This window comes from Bos taurus, chromosome 22 (assembly GCF_002263795.3).
Source record: "Bos taurus isolate L1 Dominette 01449 registration number 42190680 breed Hereford chromosome 22, ARS-UCD2.0, whole genome shotgun sequence".
Lineage (NCBI taxonomy): Eukaryota > Metazoa > Chordata > Mammalia > Artiodactyla > Bovidae > Bos > Bos taurus.
In genome coordinates, this window is record NC_037349.1 from 15983144 (window position 1) to 16000761 (window position 17618).

Genomic DNA, 17618 nt, shown 5'->3' on the forward strand with positions numbered 1-17618 from the left:
CTTCAAGTCGAGACCTACCCCCACACCCAGCTTTTGACTAGTGGGTTCGGTTAAGAGAAGTTTTTGCAGGGAATATGGGACATGTGTGTGAGAGTTAATGTTTACCTGTGGTTGGATCTAGAAGAAGAAATAGTCAAAGAGTTGTTTCTTGTCCTTGGAACTGAAGAGGTTCACGTCTGAGTCCTCAGGTTTCTCGGGGTGTGGACCAGTTTCCCTCATGCCTGCAGCACACGCACATTCTAAATTCTGATCAGCACTGCACAGTTCTTCTGGGCTTTGCTTTATGACTTCTGCTTGGTGCTCACCTTCACTGATGTCTGTAACTTTTTCCTTTTCCTCCTCCCCTTCCTGTTTGTCTGCACTTATTTCCAGTCTTAAAGATGCAGACTGGAAACATTATAACAACTGCCCCTGGGCTGTGATACCAGAATCTTGAGGCTTTTAACCATGGTATTGTGTTGGCCCAAAAGTTCACTTGAGTGTTTCTATAACATGGTGTGGGAAAACACTCAAATGAACTTTCTGGCCAACCGAATGCTTGGTGCCTCCTCCTGGTTTATGGTTCTCAGTGTAGTTAGTTCTGAGCTAAGTTTCTCCTTCAGCTTCCACGAGACTCTCCTGAACTACTTTCTGTAGCAGAACTACAGTCCTGCTCTGTGCAAAGCCAGGGTGGAGGGGTGGCAAAGATCAGAGGAGCGTGGGCATCCCTGTGGACTGACGCTGCTTCTCATTCATTCATTCAGCAAGCACACCTTGAGCATCTCCTGTATGCCCAGCACTGCTCTTGGAGCTGGAGATACACAGTTGATGGATCAGATCAGATTCCTACCTTCATGGAGCTCATATGACAGTGAAGAGTCATGTGATACATTAGTAAGTAAAGCCAGGAAGACACACTTCCCGGTGGTGACAAGCACCACGATGACAATCAAATAGGGTAGCGTGAAAGGGAGTGGGAAAGGGTGCGGGCGCTCACCTGGCTTCCCCAGGCACTGCCTCAGCCGGGTGTCCCCACCTTACAGGGAGAACTTGGGGTCAAGGAATTGGACAAGACACCATTTGATAATCTGAGAAATTACCTACTTCCTGAAGAAGAAGACTGTTTATACCAGGGGAAGCTAATAGAGCATTATCATTTGTTTTATGTTTATATGACAGAGAATCGAGTTATGGACCACAACTTTAGAATAGGTTTTGTCTTGCTCACGCTTTCTAGACATGATGTGACTATACCATGCAGTTCATTCCAGTGAATCTCTATGACTCTTAGCAAAGTAATTACCATTCCATTCACATCTGCCCTTGAAAACGGGCCATATGCAAGTCTCTCTTATAGTAGTTATCTTCCAAATCAAAAGGTAACAGACTGAAATGATGACTGAAAACCGGGTAGATGTTATTCTTCTCAGATCTTTTCAAAAGGTCACATCTTTGAGCTTTTGCAGTGCATCAGGCTTCCCAGGCGGCTCAGTGGTAAAGAATCCGCCTGCCAATGCAGGAGACATAAGGGACGTGGGTTTGATCCCTGGGTCGGGAAGATCCCCTGGAGGAGGGCATGGAAACCCACTCCAGTATTCTTGCCTGGAGAATCCCCATGGACAGAGGAGCCTGGCGGGCTACCATCCATGGGATCATGAAAAGTTGGACATGACTGAGCATGCCCACAGGGTAGCCTGGATGGGGCACAAGAGGAAGGAAGGGCTGAATCTATTCAGGGCATGACTGGTAACGAGCCTGCAAGCCGTCATAACAAATGGATTCTAGTCTCTGGGTGTCAGCCTAAGATAGTTGCATTATAAATTTATCAGCAACGGGCTTTCTCTTGTGCATTATGGGAAAGTGCCCGCACACCCTCCAAAAAAACGTATATACGTTCACCAAAACTTGACCAGAGATGCTTACTGCAGGGTGAGGTAGCACGGCAGGTCTGATGCCTGTGGTGGGGCGGAACATGGCACCCCGCCCATAAGCTTTCCCCTGGGTGGGCGGCTTCTCCACCACTTTGAAGTCAACTCTCCTAGTTTCGCCTCCCCTCCACACCCCCTGAGCAGAAGCCCCCCAGGGCTCACAGTTTGAAGGGAAAGGGAGGGCTCCCTCCTGGGAAGAAGTGGCTGAGGCCTTGCTACTGCGGCTTATCTCAGCCAGCCTGTCCTCCCCTCTGCTCTTCAGCTGATTCCACAAACCCTGGGAATGGCAAAAGGCCCAGTGGAAGGGCTGAAATGCACACCTCTTGTGTATTTCCAGTCACAGTGGGGGACAACAGAGGCCACGGTTACCTACATGACCCTCACCAAGGTCAGTAAAGCCAAGCCTGGAAGGTCAGACTTCCTGGCGAAAGGCAACCCACTCCAGTATTCTGGCCTGGAGAATTCCAGGGACTGTATAGTCCATGGGGTCGCAAAGAGTCGGACATTACTGAGCAACTTTCACTTTCACTTTCAAGAAGAGGAACTCTGGAAAGGCCCAGTGCACAGATTTTATCACAGCCAAACGCAAGACAAAGGGTATCCCTATGCCACCTACCCTCTGACAGCACCGTTTCTGCCATCAGAAGGCTCCTGAGCAGAGCGAGCATAAAATGGACAAGCTCAGGTGTCCTTGGGTTCCCTGCTGACCTGTCCCAGCCCCCAACCGCCTGTGCCAGGGGTCGGCCATCACTCCTCCTCGCCCTCGGGTCCCTGGGCCTGCACTTGGCCAGCCACAGCCTCGAAAGTGGGGACCACTCACCTTGTGCCTTACCCCAAGAGCGCAGCCCCATAATCTAGAAAGAGACTGGGAAAGCAGGAAAAACAAACAGGCTTCCCTCTCTGAGAAGCTTTAATGACTTCTAATTGTCAACACAATGCAAAATTACCCTGAAAGATAAAAGCGTGAACTTGAAGAGCCCCAGAAGGTGAACTAGACCGGCGAGCGCTGTACGTAGGCTACTGCACTCGGCAACAGACCGTCAGCCGCAGCAGCGGGAATCAGGGTCCCTTGGTAATTATGCGCATCCATTAGCGTGGCATCCGTTCTTTGTCACAAGCGTTTGGTGACAGTCGCTCTCCAGAGAAGCACACAGCCTTGTGGTCTGCAGCGACGTGACCACCAGGTACCATCCAAAGGGAGATGCTACCGAAAACACCGTCTTCAAGGCAGAGTTTGCTGGGTTTCTGTTCTTGTTTTAAAACCTCAGGTGCTGGTGCAGAGGCACAGAATGTTTATGACAGTTCTGTAGGCCCTGCTAACAAAAGCCACGCTCACAGAGGAAAATTCAGTGTTAGGGTTTCGTGGATGGTGGTGGTGGGGTGGGGGTGGGTAAGCGGCAGAAGGTAGGGAAGGATGGGGGAGTGTCGTTGCCTTTCCTTTAGCGAAGGAAGATAGGGGGGCAGGCCATAAACAGAGCTTCATTCCCAAGCCGGCAATTCTTACACTTAATATGTTTTGTCAGGCAAGTCTTCAATACAGATTAAAATGAAATGCCAAGTAATTTCCACCTCTCGGCCGCTCATGTCTGCGAACAATGGAGAGTGTTTTGATGAATGTCAGTTAATGGCACTTGCATGCTTGTAGATTTAGTCCCAGCAGCAAGGACTAGGGGAGGCGGGGAGGCTGTGTGTGTGTGTGTGTGTGTGTGTGTGTGTGTGTGTATGTGTAGAGGAGGGCTGGGGAACATTGCTCCCTAATCTCCTCCTGACTGAGGCGGTTCGTGACAACCCAAATTGAAAGTGAACCCACAACAAAATCGGGATGCCAAGATGAGATGACCTGTTGTTGTTAATTAGGCTCAAAGCAGAAAAGACGCCTGCCAAGAGCTGCCTCCCCCTGGAGTAGGATTTCTTTGCATGTAGGTGGCATTGTGGGGTGGATGCAGCTTCCGTGGAAGGAAAGTGGGCGGCTGCATTGCTGCATGTAAGGCTGCGGTTCAGCTAGATATTGAAACCAAGCCTCAGTAGTTGTACTTTTTGAGTCTGTCTGCTTCCGGTTGGGTCCTATCCCCACAGAAATCAGACCCTGCCAGCCCACAAGTTAAGCTATGATTCCTCATTTTTAGTACATCCCTGCCTTTGCAACTTCGCATTGTAAACTCCCAGTGTGGGATAATCAGAAGAGCAGGATAAAGACAGAAGCTCCAGCAGACTCTGTCCCCCAAGGATTTAAATTCTCATCTTCCTCGTGACTAGTGGAGCTTCCCGGGTGGCTCAGATGGTAAAGAATCTGCCTGCAGTGTGGGAGATGGGGGTTCGATCCCTAGGTTGGGAAGATCCCCTGGTGAAGGGAATGGCTGCTCACTCCAGTATTCTTGCCTGGAGAATTCCATGGACAGAGGAGCCTGGCAGCTACAGTCCACAGAGTCGCAGAGCCGGACACGACTGAGTGACTTAACACTTTCACTTTCCTTTGTCGTGACTGGTGTGTGCTGTGTTCTTATTTCTCAGCCTGTTCTTCATCTGGATTGGGAGGATTTTGTTTCCAATGATTCTCTTATTGTTCAGCATAGGAGCTTTAACGGGAAGTTGCTGACTAATTTTATGGTTGTGTAGGTAGCAATTAATACTTCTGTCCAGAGTCATTGTGAAGGAAGTTTCCGTGTTCAAAGTCTAGTAGATTAAATTGGTTTTCTCTTCCAGTACCAGGGACCAGGCTATTAACTGGACTTTGGTGCTGACTTGCTTTTTGAATCATTTGGTTACCAAATTTTTTAGTGTCCAAGCTGATTTTTTTAAAGACGTTGAATCACAAAGAAATTCTTGCAGGAATGCTTAGGACATGTGTGAAAATTCTCTTCTTGTGACCAGCAGGTGAATCCCAAGGGCAAAGAGACAAGAGGCTGAGTTGTGTTGGGCTCAACTGTTCTCACTGTTCGTTAATAGCGTTTGGACCCTCTGTTTATCTGGTTTGATCCCCACAGCAGGCCCCTGTGAAAGGGTTACCATCCTCATTTTATAATGAAGAGACTGAACTCTCGTGGTTTCCCCAAGATATCACAGAGCAAAGAATCAAGTTTATGGGTCTGTCTGACCCAAAGTCCCAGCTCTCTCACCAAAGCCTTATCTTTGAGACATTTTCCAACTATTTGGAACTATTGCCCACTATTTCCAAGTAATTCAGGATTGAACTGACTTGCTAAAAGATGCTTGGGGAAAGAAGTCATTCTATACATTTATACACTGGCATTAAAGTGTTTAAAAAATTTTAACTTGGTATCCTTTTGGTCAGTAATTTGTCTGAAAACATCAAACATGGTGGCTGACAACGGAGTCTGTTCCTCAGAGGATTGCTTTGCATACAGCAGTTCATTCATTTCTCAGGTACATTTCAGAAGTGGCATGAGTTTTTCAGTTCTTAGTCTGAAAAGTTTGTGTTGCTGCCAATTCTGGGCTTTTCATAGCCAACATTTAAGGAGGTACTTCTAGAGCAAGAATAAAATGAAATGGCTTGAGTTTCTCCCTTCTGCATCCAGGGAATTTGGGAAAGCAGTTGGGAGTGGGCAGCCTGCCAATCTGTGAGAGGAAGGTGACACTTCCTGCCAGTGTCTGGAGCTGGAGGACTGTGGCCAGAACGCAAGCCACGTCCCTTGTGACTGACCCAGAAGCCCACTGTCCCTCTCACTTCCCCAAACCCTCCTCCACCGTCCAGCTTTGTTGTCTCACCGCCTGGGTAAGAGAGAGCCAACCTCCCTGTCTTGTTATCACTACCGTTGGGAGCACGTATGATGTCGGGGAAGCATGTGGGTGAGGCCGAGTCTTCATTTCCTCATCCATGAGGGAGTGATACCTCCCTCCCCGGGTTACTGAGTCTTCAGCAGAAAACCCGTGGGCTCCTGGGCCACCGGCACAGCCAGGCTTGGTGAGAGGTGGTTCCTGCAGCAGAAGCATTCCCAGAGCCCCCAGACATGGCACTCCTCCTCCGCAGACCCGAGCTCACAGTCTGTCTTTGATAAGAATTCCAGATCTTGCATTTGGAGAGAGTGCCAATGTGAGCGTTTACGCTGCTGGGGAGGTCAGCGGGGAGTCCCCGCCTGCAAAGGTGATTTCAGAGGCAACTGTAAAAAGCAGAACTGTCAGGTCAGAGGGCTCCTGGGCATTTCCTAAGACTCAGTCTTCTGAGACTTCTTCCTGATCAAAAGGATTCTTCAGTTTCAAAAATCAAAATAAAATCTCTGGCAAAATGCCAAAATAGAGTTGAGCCTCTCTGTCAGCAAATTTCACTTCCCTGAGAACCGTCTCCACAGGCAGAAATGCTGGTGGTGAGTAGGAGCCAAAAGATGTGGGGCCCAGGAGTCCTGCTTCAGCTTAGACCTCCATCGGGAGGTGGACAGGATGGGGTCTGGTCCCCAGAGTACAGGTGTAGGGAGAGGTCAGAAGGGGCATTCCTCCAAAGGAACTTCTAGATTCTGCTCATTTCTATTGGGGAAGTCTGGAGACTTCCCAGGTGGCTCAGTGATAAAGAATCCGCCTGCCAATGCAGGAGATGCAAGAGTCACAGGTTCGATCCCTGGGTCAGGAAGATCCCCTGGGGGAGGGCATGGCAACCCACTCCAGTATTCTTGCCTGGAGAATCCCATGGACAGAGGAGTCTGGCAGGCTACAGTTTATGGGGTTGCAAAGACTTGGACATGACTGAAGTGACTGGGCACACATATGGGGAAAAACCTGAGGAATGCAGGTTGGAATGGATTCTAAGCAAATTAAACTAAGATGAAATAGTCTGAATGTAACATGTTCGCTCAAACAGCTGGAGGTGGCTCTCAGAGATGGCTTTGTTGGTGGGCTGAACGTTGGCCTCAGTGAGCCTGCATTGAGTGCAGTTCTGGTGTGTCCCTGGCATATCACAGGAGGAGGGCATTAGAGGCTTAGCAAGGTTGGCAGGTTGGAGTGCGTCTATCACGTGTGCCCTGCACACCCACTTCTCACCTTGTCCCCAGGCTAAACTCAGAGGACACTCCCTGCTCAGGCCCTGAGAAGCACGTTAATGGTGGGGTGAGGGGCACTAGCCACTCTGAGGCCTGGCTAGCCATTCAGCTCTGGGGTGGCTGAACTCTGCAGGCTGGGCGTGCTGGGGCGAGGCAGCCATTGAGATACTGATTTTGATATGGGTGATAGGCGTCACCGTGTGGCAGAAGACAGACAGCAGTGTTACCAGAACCAAAACTGGGGTCCACTCAGCCGCATGCGGTAAACTGTATCTTAAGGACACGTGGTCTGTGAAGGAAAGCGTGCTGTTTACTGTAAGGCACCAGACAGGGAATCTTGGACAGTTAATGCTCCAAAAGCCCAATGTCCCCAATAGGTTTCAGCAAAGCGTTTCTAAAGGCCAGGCAAAGGAGGGGAGTCCCAGGGTATGTGATTAACTCATGCACAATTCTAGGATTGGTGTATGGTGAGGTAAAGGAAAAAGGTGGTTATGACCAACCTAGACAGCATATTAAAAGGCAGAGACAGTACTTTGCCAACAAAGGCGGCCGAGATGAACTACCCCAAGTCTGAGGTCAGGGGCGACAGCAGAGACGAGCTACCCCACGTCCGAGGTCAGGGGCAGCAGCCTAGACGAGCTACCCCACATCTGAGGTCAGGGGCGGCGGCAGAGATGAGCTACCCAATGTCCAAGGTCAGGGGCGGCGGCCGAGACGAGCTACCCCACATCTAGGTCAGGGGCAGCGGCAGAGACAAGCTACCCCACGTCCGTCTAGTCGAGGCTATGGTTTTTCCAGTGGTCATGTATGGATGTGAGAGTTGGACTATAAAGAAAGCTGAGTGCCGAAGAATTATGCTTTTGAACTGTGGTATTGGAGAAGACTCTTGATGAGCCCCTTGGACTGCAAGGAGATCCAGCCAGTCCATCCTAAAGGAGATCAATCCTGTGTGTTCATTAGAAGATCTGATGTTGAAGCTGAAACTCCAATACTTTGGCCCCATGATGCAAAGAGCTGACTCATTTGAAAAGACCTTGATGCTGGGAAAGATTGAGAGCAGGAGAAGGGGACAACAGAGGATGAGATGGTTGGATGGCCTCATCGACTCAATGGACATGAGTTTGGGTAGGCTCTCGGAGTTGGTGATGGACAGGGAGGCCTGGTGCGCTGCGGTTCATGGGACACGACTGAGCGACTGAACTGAACTGTTGCAGATATTTCCTGATTCAGCCAGACTCCAGAGGGGATGTGTCAATTTCTTTCATTTGATGAGTATTTTTTTAGCATCTGCAGAACAACTCAGGAAATGTGTATCAGGTGCTGTTATCTAGGTACTTCATAGAAGACCTACAGCAGAGGATACGGGGGAGGGGTCTGTCCCAGAAGGTTCCCCAGAGGGTCCTGCTCGGTTACAGGCACAAGGTGGCCATTACCTAGTAGCCATCAAAACGTTTGTTCAGTATTGCTGACCAGCTGTCCTACCAACATCATTTGTAAAATGTTTCCTTATGCCATTATTTTTCTTTGCTTTTACTGTTGATACCTAAATATTCTGTAGCCTGTCCTAGCTATAAATCAACTGAGTGCTTCTACTTTGATCCCTTTTTCTCTCTATCCCTTCATCTTTGATTTTGGAGAAAACCACGTCCCAAAACATAATGGGTTCTACCAACATGTCATCTCTGGCACACTGAACTGAGTGCAAGAAGTGTGATTGAGAAGGAATGTTCCAAGTGTTCAGCACTCCTCCAAGGCTCCCCAAGGAGGGCTGGAACACCCCACTGCCTTGGCTGGTGAGCTGCCTGCCGATGCCATTCATGATCATGGCTGTGTGTGTGTAGCAAGCCCCAGGATTCGCTCTTTCACTCCCTCTAGTGGCCAAGGAGGATACATGCTGCTGTTGTCTTCATTTTACAGATGAGGAAACTGTCAGCTAATCGTTGAAAATCTCTCTCACTGACCTTAACCCTTCCACCCCAGGCAACCAGGGTGTCTCTGTGAGGGTTCCCCCGGACCTCCAGCCACACTGCCCTCTATTTGATGGGCACGAGGTGGCCAGACACTCAGAACCAGCCACGAAAGGTGGGCAGTGTTACATAGCTACAGGCTCTTGGCAGAGGTTGGGGGGAACGTTTTGTAAATGGCAAAGCCTTCCTTAAACATATGGTCTTGTTCAGTTATAATAACCCAATTTCCTGTTACACGTGATGCAGCTGAAGCTTGGGGTAGATGACTAAGTGGCCAGGGTCACATGGCGGGAAGTGACCAAAATCCTCACCTTCTGACTCCAGGGCTCCCTCTAAAGAAGCAAAGTCATGATCCCATGTCCTTCCGTGAGCTCACCATAGTCCCATTAACAGAGGATTCAAGTGGAAAAGGCAGTAAGTAATGTCGGAAGAGGCCTGTCCACATGCTGGGTGTCACCGTGATGAGCCTTCCTTCCAAGTCCTGAAGGGCAGCCCTCTGCCCTGAACTTCCTGCTGACTCAGTCTGAATTAGTGCTGTGGCCCAGACAAGCTGCTTCATTCTTTATCTCCTTTTCACTTGGCTAGTCTGAACCCATTATAGGAGTAAAGGAAATAGAAAGCATTAACTATTAAAATTTGCTTCAAAGAAAAGTTAAAAAACATTTACAAAATATGTGTGGCCCCCACCAACCTGTGATTTTCATCAGGGTTAATAGGCTGCCCCCAAGAAAAGTTTGCTTTGGGCCCCATTGCTTCAGCTTTCCCCATCTGCAAAGTGGACACAAAACCATGATTCAGTCCCCTCTCCATTTTTAGTACCTGTTGAGGTTGAGGGGAATGGAGGTCAGGTGTATCTTCAGCTGAAAAGACAAGCTTTGCAAAGGGTCTTCTCGTATTCCCCCATTTCTCTCCAGCCTGCCTGCAAAGTCCCCCCCTTCTCCAGAGACCCCAGGTCTGCAGCTCTTGCCTCTGGGAGTGAGGGGGCAGAGGAGTGGCATCAGCTAGGTTGCAGGCCTGGTACTTGATCTAAAGAGTGCTGCGTCATCGTCCTGTCTGTCTTTTCTCCCTAATAATGTGGAATAGGGGTGAGGGGAGGTGGGGTGGGTGAGAGTGCCCTGGCCCTAAACCAGAAACTCGTCTACTTGCCACCTATGCTTAAAGACACATAAAAGCATGTCACTAGAGGCGTTGAGTCAAACAGGAGCTAAGAGGCACTTAAGGGCGCTGTGATGATGTTACCTGTGCCTGTCTCTCTGTCTTAAAAAATACGCATGTGCAGAAGAGAATCCGGCAGTGAGGACCCAAGCTAGCAGGATTCCCCACCTTCACGCCCACCCCCCCCACACACCCCCGCAGTTGTTCAGCCCAGTTAGGAGAGCAGGTCAGTGGTAAAGGTGGATCATCCTTTCTTTTTACTTTTGTGAAGCAACAATCAAACTGAGCACATTTATTATACAATGTTACGTGTTCACCTACCAGCTAGTCCCAATCTCTACATCAAAACATTATTTTCAAAAAGTTAAGAACCCAACAATGCAAATATAAGACAAATACATGATGAAGATCTCTGAGCCCGTTAATGACCAATCCAGTAAACGAGCATTTGGAGCCACACAGTCTCTGTGAAATTCAGCTGAACCCCCAGGTTGCCTTTGCTGAGGCTGAAGTTAGTGTGACGATGAGGGTGACTGTTTTCTGGAAATTTCTTGTGGAATGAAGGAGGCTGGATATCCCGGTTTGTGTCCAGAGAGGACCAGCAGTGCCTCCAGGTCAGTAGGGTTTTTTCTGGGCCTCAGGATCGGGGCTCGGAGTTAACTGTAGCCATGGCTGAGGGCAAGACACATGTCTGATTTTGAGGTCCGAGGGTCTTGTTCTTGTTTGAGCAGGAAGGAAACTGAGGCACAGAGTGAGGCCAGAGCACATGGACAGCAGTAGCAGGCTGCGCGAATGCCGCAAGCTCGACAGGGCGACAGGTCTGATGTCGGGGTGAGTCTTTACAAACCCATACTGATGGCCACCCTCCCAGGGCATCTACATCCTTGGTGGGAAGGGGTCCTTGATCTTTTCTCTGCTGTGGACCCCTTCTCATCACGCTACCTTTAAATGCTTAAGGTAAAATGTCTAGGGTTTCGAAAGTGCTTTGCTTTGAGCAAAATCTCGGGAGTATTTGTCTAGGTGGTGGTTGTTTGGGTGCTAAGTCATGGACTGCAGCCCACCAGGCTCCTCTGTCCATGGGATTCTCCAGGCAAGCATACTGGAGTGGGTTGCTATTTCCTCCTCCAGGGAATCTTCCCAACCCAGGGATTGAAGTCGTGTCTCCTGCATTGCAGGCAGATTCTTTACGCTGAGCCATCAGGGAAGCCTATTTGTCTAAGTAGTCCTCGTTTAATTTGATCAGTTAAAAATTACACAGAGACGTCTTTTAAATAGTATTGCCAAAGAAAAACTGCATGGACCCCAACCCCATCCCCAGATTCTATCCTCTGCCTTGGTCCACACCACCTTCCTGCTCCTCTGAATGACGCCCTACCCCAGTCATGCAACCCTCCACCGGCGGGAAAGCTGCCACAGCCCCCAGGACTGGAAGGCACCTTTGAGGTGTGGTCCGTGGGGTCGGAGTCTAGAGGACTTCACTAGCTGGCCTGGGTCTTCTTTAGGGGCTATAACAGAGGTGGACTGTGAGCTGCTCCAGTAATGATGTTTTGCCAGAGTCAGTGATGAGCCTAGCTCTAGAATCTGGGGAGTGGTTCCTCCAAGAGGTGACTGTGCCCAGCCTCCCGAAACTGCTTAATAACCACAGGAAATTTGTGATCTGTCCCTCAATTTTGCTAGTGATCTCCCTGAATAATGTTCGGGTGATCTCCTAACAGACCATGAATAGGGGTGGCGGGGTGTCACTCGGCTGTGCAAGCCTAGATGTGAGTGTGTGTGAGAATCAGCATCTCTGCGAACCCTGGGCTACACAGGTAAGTGAAGTGAGGATAATTCATACATTCTCATAAGCCTATTCCTCATTATCTTCCTCTTGAGTATTTTCTGGTGCATAGAGATAACTCGTTCTGTTCAGAAGCAAAACCTCCCTTAGCTACTGTGTTAAATCACATTTCACTCAAAGGCTTCCTTCCTCCAAGACTGCATTAGTTGCTGGTTTTTTTAAACTTTTGTTGGAATATAGTTGTTACAACGTCGTGTTAGTTTCCAGTGCACAGCGAAGTGATTCAGTTATACAGATTCTTCTCTCATATACATTATCACAGAATACTGAGTAGAGCTCCCTGTGCTCTGCAGTAGTCCCTGTAGATTATTTTAAATACAGTGGTGTGTATATTGTCGATCACAGCCTGATCACTTCCTCACACATTTCCCCTTATGGTTATAAGTATGATTTTGAGATCTGTGTGTTTCTGCTTTGTTTAAAAAAAAAAAAAAAGTGTCATGTTTTTAAAATTAGATTCCACTTATAAGTGATCCCTGGGTTGGGAAGATCCCCTGGAAAAGGAAAAGGCTACCCACTCCAGTATGCTGGCCTGGAGAATTCCACAAACTGTATAGTCCTGGAGAATTCCACGAACCGTATAGTCCTGGAGAATTCCACGAACCGTATAGTCCATGGGGTCACAAAGAGTCAGACATGACTGAGTGACTTTCCCTGCTATCCCCATAGCAGGATAAGTGCTATCCTATGGTATTTGTCTTCCCCTTTCTTACTTGACTTAGTATGATCATCTCTGGGTCTGTCCATGTTGCTGCAAATGGCATTATTTCCTCCTTTTCTACAGAGTGAAGAGACTTCAGACCTGTGGTGACAGAGGCCTTAAAACCTCACAGGGAGACATCCTTGGAGCTCCATGGCCAGGAAGTGCGGGAGGAAACAGGACTTTCAAAGCAGAAAAAGTAGGTCTGCTGAGAACCAGAGCTGGCCAGCCAGGCCCCTGAGGTCTCAGTGCCAGTTTAGGTTTCAAACAACAACTTCCTTTCTTCCCTGAGAAAAATGGCTTGGGCATGCTTCCCCGGTGTGCGTTTTGTCTGACAAGAAACCCTTTTGTCCTCTGTCAGTAGAAACGCCAAGAATAAAGCCTGAGGGGCACTGCCGGGAGACAGATGCTGGAGCCCCGACGCCCTCCCCTGGCACCTCTGCCCGGGGGTCTCAGCTGAGCCCACAGGGACTCTCCCCAGGGCCTGGGCAGGCAACAGGACAGGAGCCGTCAGGCACCCCATGGATGCCCCAGCTCCAGGAGAAAATGGAGATGGGGCTGTCTGGTTCATATATTAATAGGCGTTTGTCACACACCAGGTTAGGAAATAATCCTCCCATTGTCAGCCTGGCTTAATCCTGCCGTTGTCGATATGTCTTCTGGGACCTCGCGGGGAGGGGGCGCTTTCTTGGAAGAAATCCCTTTTCAGAGGGAGCGGCAGATGTACCTCTCTCACCGTGGGCCTGTCCCCGCCAGGAAGTCTGTGTGTCTCATGCACGGTGTTCAAGGCATTGAGGTAACCTGCTTTGTAACAAATGCAATCCTAGATTTCTTGAAGTCACCCCGTAGGTGGTTTTTGCAGAAGTAGAGGCTTCTACAAACTGGGTTTCTTTAAAGCAAGGGTTTTTTTTCCTGCATTTTGGTTGGTTCCTAAAATAGAAACAAACAGCATGATTCAGGAAAGGGCAAGAAGGCTTAGCCTGCTCTGAAGAAGGCCTATGGGATTGTCACCCAACGATTATCACCACCCCACCCCCGCCAAACACAGCCCTTCAGCCAAACCTAGCAACTGAGATGACCGCAGTGTCTCTCTCTCTCTTTTTGGCCATGCTGTGCAGCTCATGGGATCTTAATTCCCCAACCAGCAATTGAACCCAGGCTCCCGCAGCAGAAGTGTGGAGTCCTAACCACTGGACCACCAGGGAAGTCCTCACAATTTTTTTTTTTAATTAACCCTAAAGTGTTTTTGAATTCAGTGAAGAATGAGAAAAGCAGTGTCCTGAGAGCAAAGTCAAAAGCAGGTTTCTGTCAGTTGTATGAAGTCATCACAGTGAAAACCTTTTGAGTAAAGAAACCCAAGTACATTCTTCTATCCTTCTGACAGGACATGAGTGCTGAGGGCAACCCTAGAACCACCCAAGAGGCAGGAATGAGCCAACCTGGATTTGGCTTAAAAAGAACAGGAAACACACACACATCTAAGCACCCAATTCACACAGAGGTAGGAAAGGAGAAATGATAAACTCCCTCTGTGATGCTAAGTCTTTAGGGCAAAAGTGAATTTTTGACAGTGAATCAACACCTCAAAGAAGCTTCCTGCAGCCCGTGGCACGGAGCAGCCTCTTTCCAGACTCCGGGTGCTGCTTATTCTGCTCTTGGCCTTTATTTGCCTCCCACCTCTCCCCCAAGAAGGCTGTACTCAGCTACAGCAATCCATCCCGAGGAGGAGCTTCGCCTCTGAGAGATTAATCATGAGCGGGGATGTGTGATTGATCCTGCCACCCGCAAAGCAGGAGGACGCTGAGGCCGTCCTTTCTGAGTAAGCAAAGTTCAGAGCTGTTTGAGTTCCACTAGGTAAGCAGGACTCTCCAGACCCGAGCCAGTAGGCTGCCCTCTCAGCAGGAATTCTCGCCCTGGCCACGCACAGGTGTGCCTCAGTGGAGGCTACAGGGTCAGAACTGCTCATTTGTGCAAATAGCCTGACTCCATCAGATTTTAATCAGCGTGAAGTATGGCAAAAAGATCAGATTAAGATCTGTCCTATAAACTTAGGCTGTATGGGGTTTTTCCTAATCCCAGCTAGAGACTAGTATATCCTAATTTTTGCAGAAAAGGAATCTTGAGGTTTTTTTGTTTTGTTTTTTGTCATATCCTACCCCTCCCTCTAAAAAAAAACCTTAAGTACACAATTCATCCAAAAATTAAAGGGAAAGGGGAAACAGTTGCATTTGCTGTGGATGTAACTTGGAACAAATAAATGCTAAAGAGAGCTGGTAATTTGGGAGGACCCTTGACTCAGAGGCTCAGTAGAAGAAACAGCATCACATCACAGATGGATTAGGTAGCCTAGTGGTCCAGAGTGCTCACAGGCCTGGGCTCAAACCACAGCTCTGCAGCCACTTTTGAGCTGCAGCTTTTGTAAGTTCATTGTCATTTCTGAGCCTCTATTTTCTTTTTATTTAAATAGTAGTTTAGTACTTGGGCATTTCTCCATTTCTTCAAAGTAGAAAATCAGTAAAACAGGACTCTCACCTCAACTAGAATTCAACGAGATGATGCCTGTGGAGGATCAAGCCCGGTAACAAGGACAGCATAAATCCTCAACTTACTGTATTGTTAGACTCGATCAGCAGGTCTAGCGGGACCCAGGAGAGGTAGGAGTGTGTTCAGTGGCTGAGTTGCCAAGGGAAGCATGTAGTAACAGCACTTCCTGGCAGCAGAATTCCCCTTTCACATCCGGGGCAGGAAGCTTGTCCTGATCTACTCAGTATCAGATGGGTTTAGTTCTCCACCCTCAAGGTTATCACGGAAATATCTAATGCTCATGTACATTCAGCTCTGTCTAAACACCGGGCAGTTTTAAACCTATGCACACACTCATTTACAGACCAGTCACACACCTTAGGGCTCAGCCTAAAGGCTGATGCGCAGGCTAATGTAAAAGGGATGGTGGAGCTGAGGCTTTGGGATAAATTACGGTTTAACGGCAGTGAGCGTGGGTCATCTTCTGACCTTGTATTGGAAGCCAGGCCCTGTGCTGCTTTCCCTACACGATTCTCACAACGTCTCCATGCAAGCTGAGGGGAGATGAGATGGTAGGCGGATGGAGAGGGAAGCCCGTTACCTCGCAGAAGACTCCATGACTCATCAGAGCCGTTACTTAAGGGGCGATGACTGTTCTTTCAGTGTGCCAGGCAGTTCTCACCTGCTCGTCACCTTGTCCTCCCCAAACCTCACAGCATCAGGATGGTAAGAGTCTCAAAGGTTGAGTACCTTGTACTGAGTCATATAACAACAGGCCAGAACTCAGTCCCTGGAAATCTAATCACATATCCTGTGCTTCTCCACCTAGAACCCCTCTGCCTGCCCACCAAAGCTGCCAGGGATAAATCGAAAGACTAGTGGTGGTGGGGAGACAGGAAAGGGCTTCTCACAGCCAGGTCTCAGTAACTCACCGGCAAGAGAGTGAGGTTTACGTTTAGGGTCTGAAGACTCTACAAGACAGGCTCACGCGGAATGTGACCATGCTTGGCCTGTGTGCTGCAGGGAGCTGCAGGGGAGTGTGGTGATGGATTTCGCCGTCTCTGCAAATACTCGCTTACCTTTACCATGTCTGCTCTGTGTGTGGCAGCACCGCCCTCAGTGATGAGTGTGTGTGAAGGCCCTGCACCCTCACAGCGATCCCATGCAGTAGGTTTTACCCATCCTGTGGAAGAAGAAAGGACTTGCCTGAGGTCACAGAGGTAGAAGTGGTCTGGCAGGGGTTGGAACTTGGGTGATCCTGGCTCCAGTGACATAGACTAGAAGTGCAGCGTGCTGTGGGGCCTGGAGTTGCTTCTCTTCCCTGTGGTAGGTGCGCGCCTGGCATGGGTGTTTGCAGGTAAGGATGCGCGTTTTGTAATAATTCACGTGAATGATCCCACTGGACACTGAAGTGGTGGCACCAGAGAGGAAGAGTATGATACCAACAGCCTCCGTTCAGTCATCTTCAAGGCCTTGGAAAAGGTGGATCTTTATCAGATTTTCCTGTTTGAACCCTTCCCACTTAGCATATTCAGCTGCCAGCTGGGTGAGGCTTCTGGAAAGAGTTTGGAGGCCCGCTGAGAGCCTTGACATCCTTGTCTGAAAGGCACTGGCATTGGCAGCTGTCCAAACACTGTGGTTGACTTTGAGACTATTTAATTGAAACCATATTTAAGGGGGAAAAAGAGTGAGAAGGAAGGGGTATGGGGTGCCAGAGCAGGAGAAAGATCTTGGCAAAAAACAAAACAAAACCCTTCTGTGCGCAGTTTGCACCATCGGATTGACCAGACAGGGCCACAAAGCTGATACAACAGGATTAGCAAAACTGCATTGTTGGCCGTGGGCGCGGCGTGACACGTGCTACAGCAAAGGCATTTGGCAGGATTAACCTGCCAGGGATAAAGATGTAGCAGACAAGGGGCTGAATTAATGGACTGGCATGACCGAGGCGGGGAAATCTATTTGCATGCGATATTAACTGTGCTAATAAACTCCAGGCTGGGTTGGGCAGCCCTGTGGGTCCTCTCAGAAACAGGATATTTTATTTTAAAGCCCACCTGGAGTCTCCCAACCAAGACCAGCTAACCCAGGCAGGCTTCCCAGGCTGCCTTTAGGCTCACGCTTGCTGTCATCCTAGAATAAACAAATGTACATTCTTACATACCCATGGCAGCATGGGCGCCCACGGACTGCAGAGTGATCCTTGTACCCCGGGCTTGAATGCCAAAGGGTCCTCCGTTCAGAGGGTGATTGTCTCTGAAAAACAATGAACGATCATTAAGTATAACACACGTGACAAAATACCTACTCGGAATGGTTGGTTGTGCCTGATGCGTGGATTTGCATCGTGTGGAAGTCAGGGCAAGAGCAGGGCGAGCAAGCAAGACAGGCCAAGGCATAAATTTTCAGAAGGTGCTCCTGGTCCCGGCCATACAAGGGCAGCATCAGCACCTGAGAGCAAGTGCCTCGTGCCTCTCATCCTGGTCCTGCTGAAAGCAGTGGTGGGAACGAGGAAGATACAGGCCTTCAAGATGCAGG

The 17618-nt window shown here is 49.1% G+C and overlaps 1 long non-coding RNA gene across 2 annotated transcripts in view; it reads left to right on the forward strand.

Moving 5' to 3' along the window:
* Nucleotides 1-17618, forward strand: part of LOC132343486 (uncharacterized) — a 143741-nt gene that overhangs the window by 107977 nt on the left and 18146 nt on the right. The window contains exon 3 of one of the 2 annotated variants that reach the window (XR_009492343.1): nucleotides 12642-12756. This is a non-coding gene — a long non-coding RNA (uncharacterized lncRNA). Of the gene's footprint in view, nucleotides 1-743; nucleotides 12757-17618 lie in introns of both variants that reach the window. The other variant, XR_009492344.1, reaches the window with a different exon arrangement.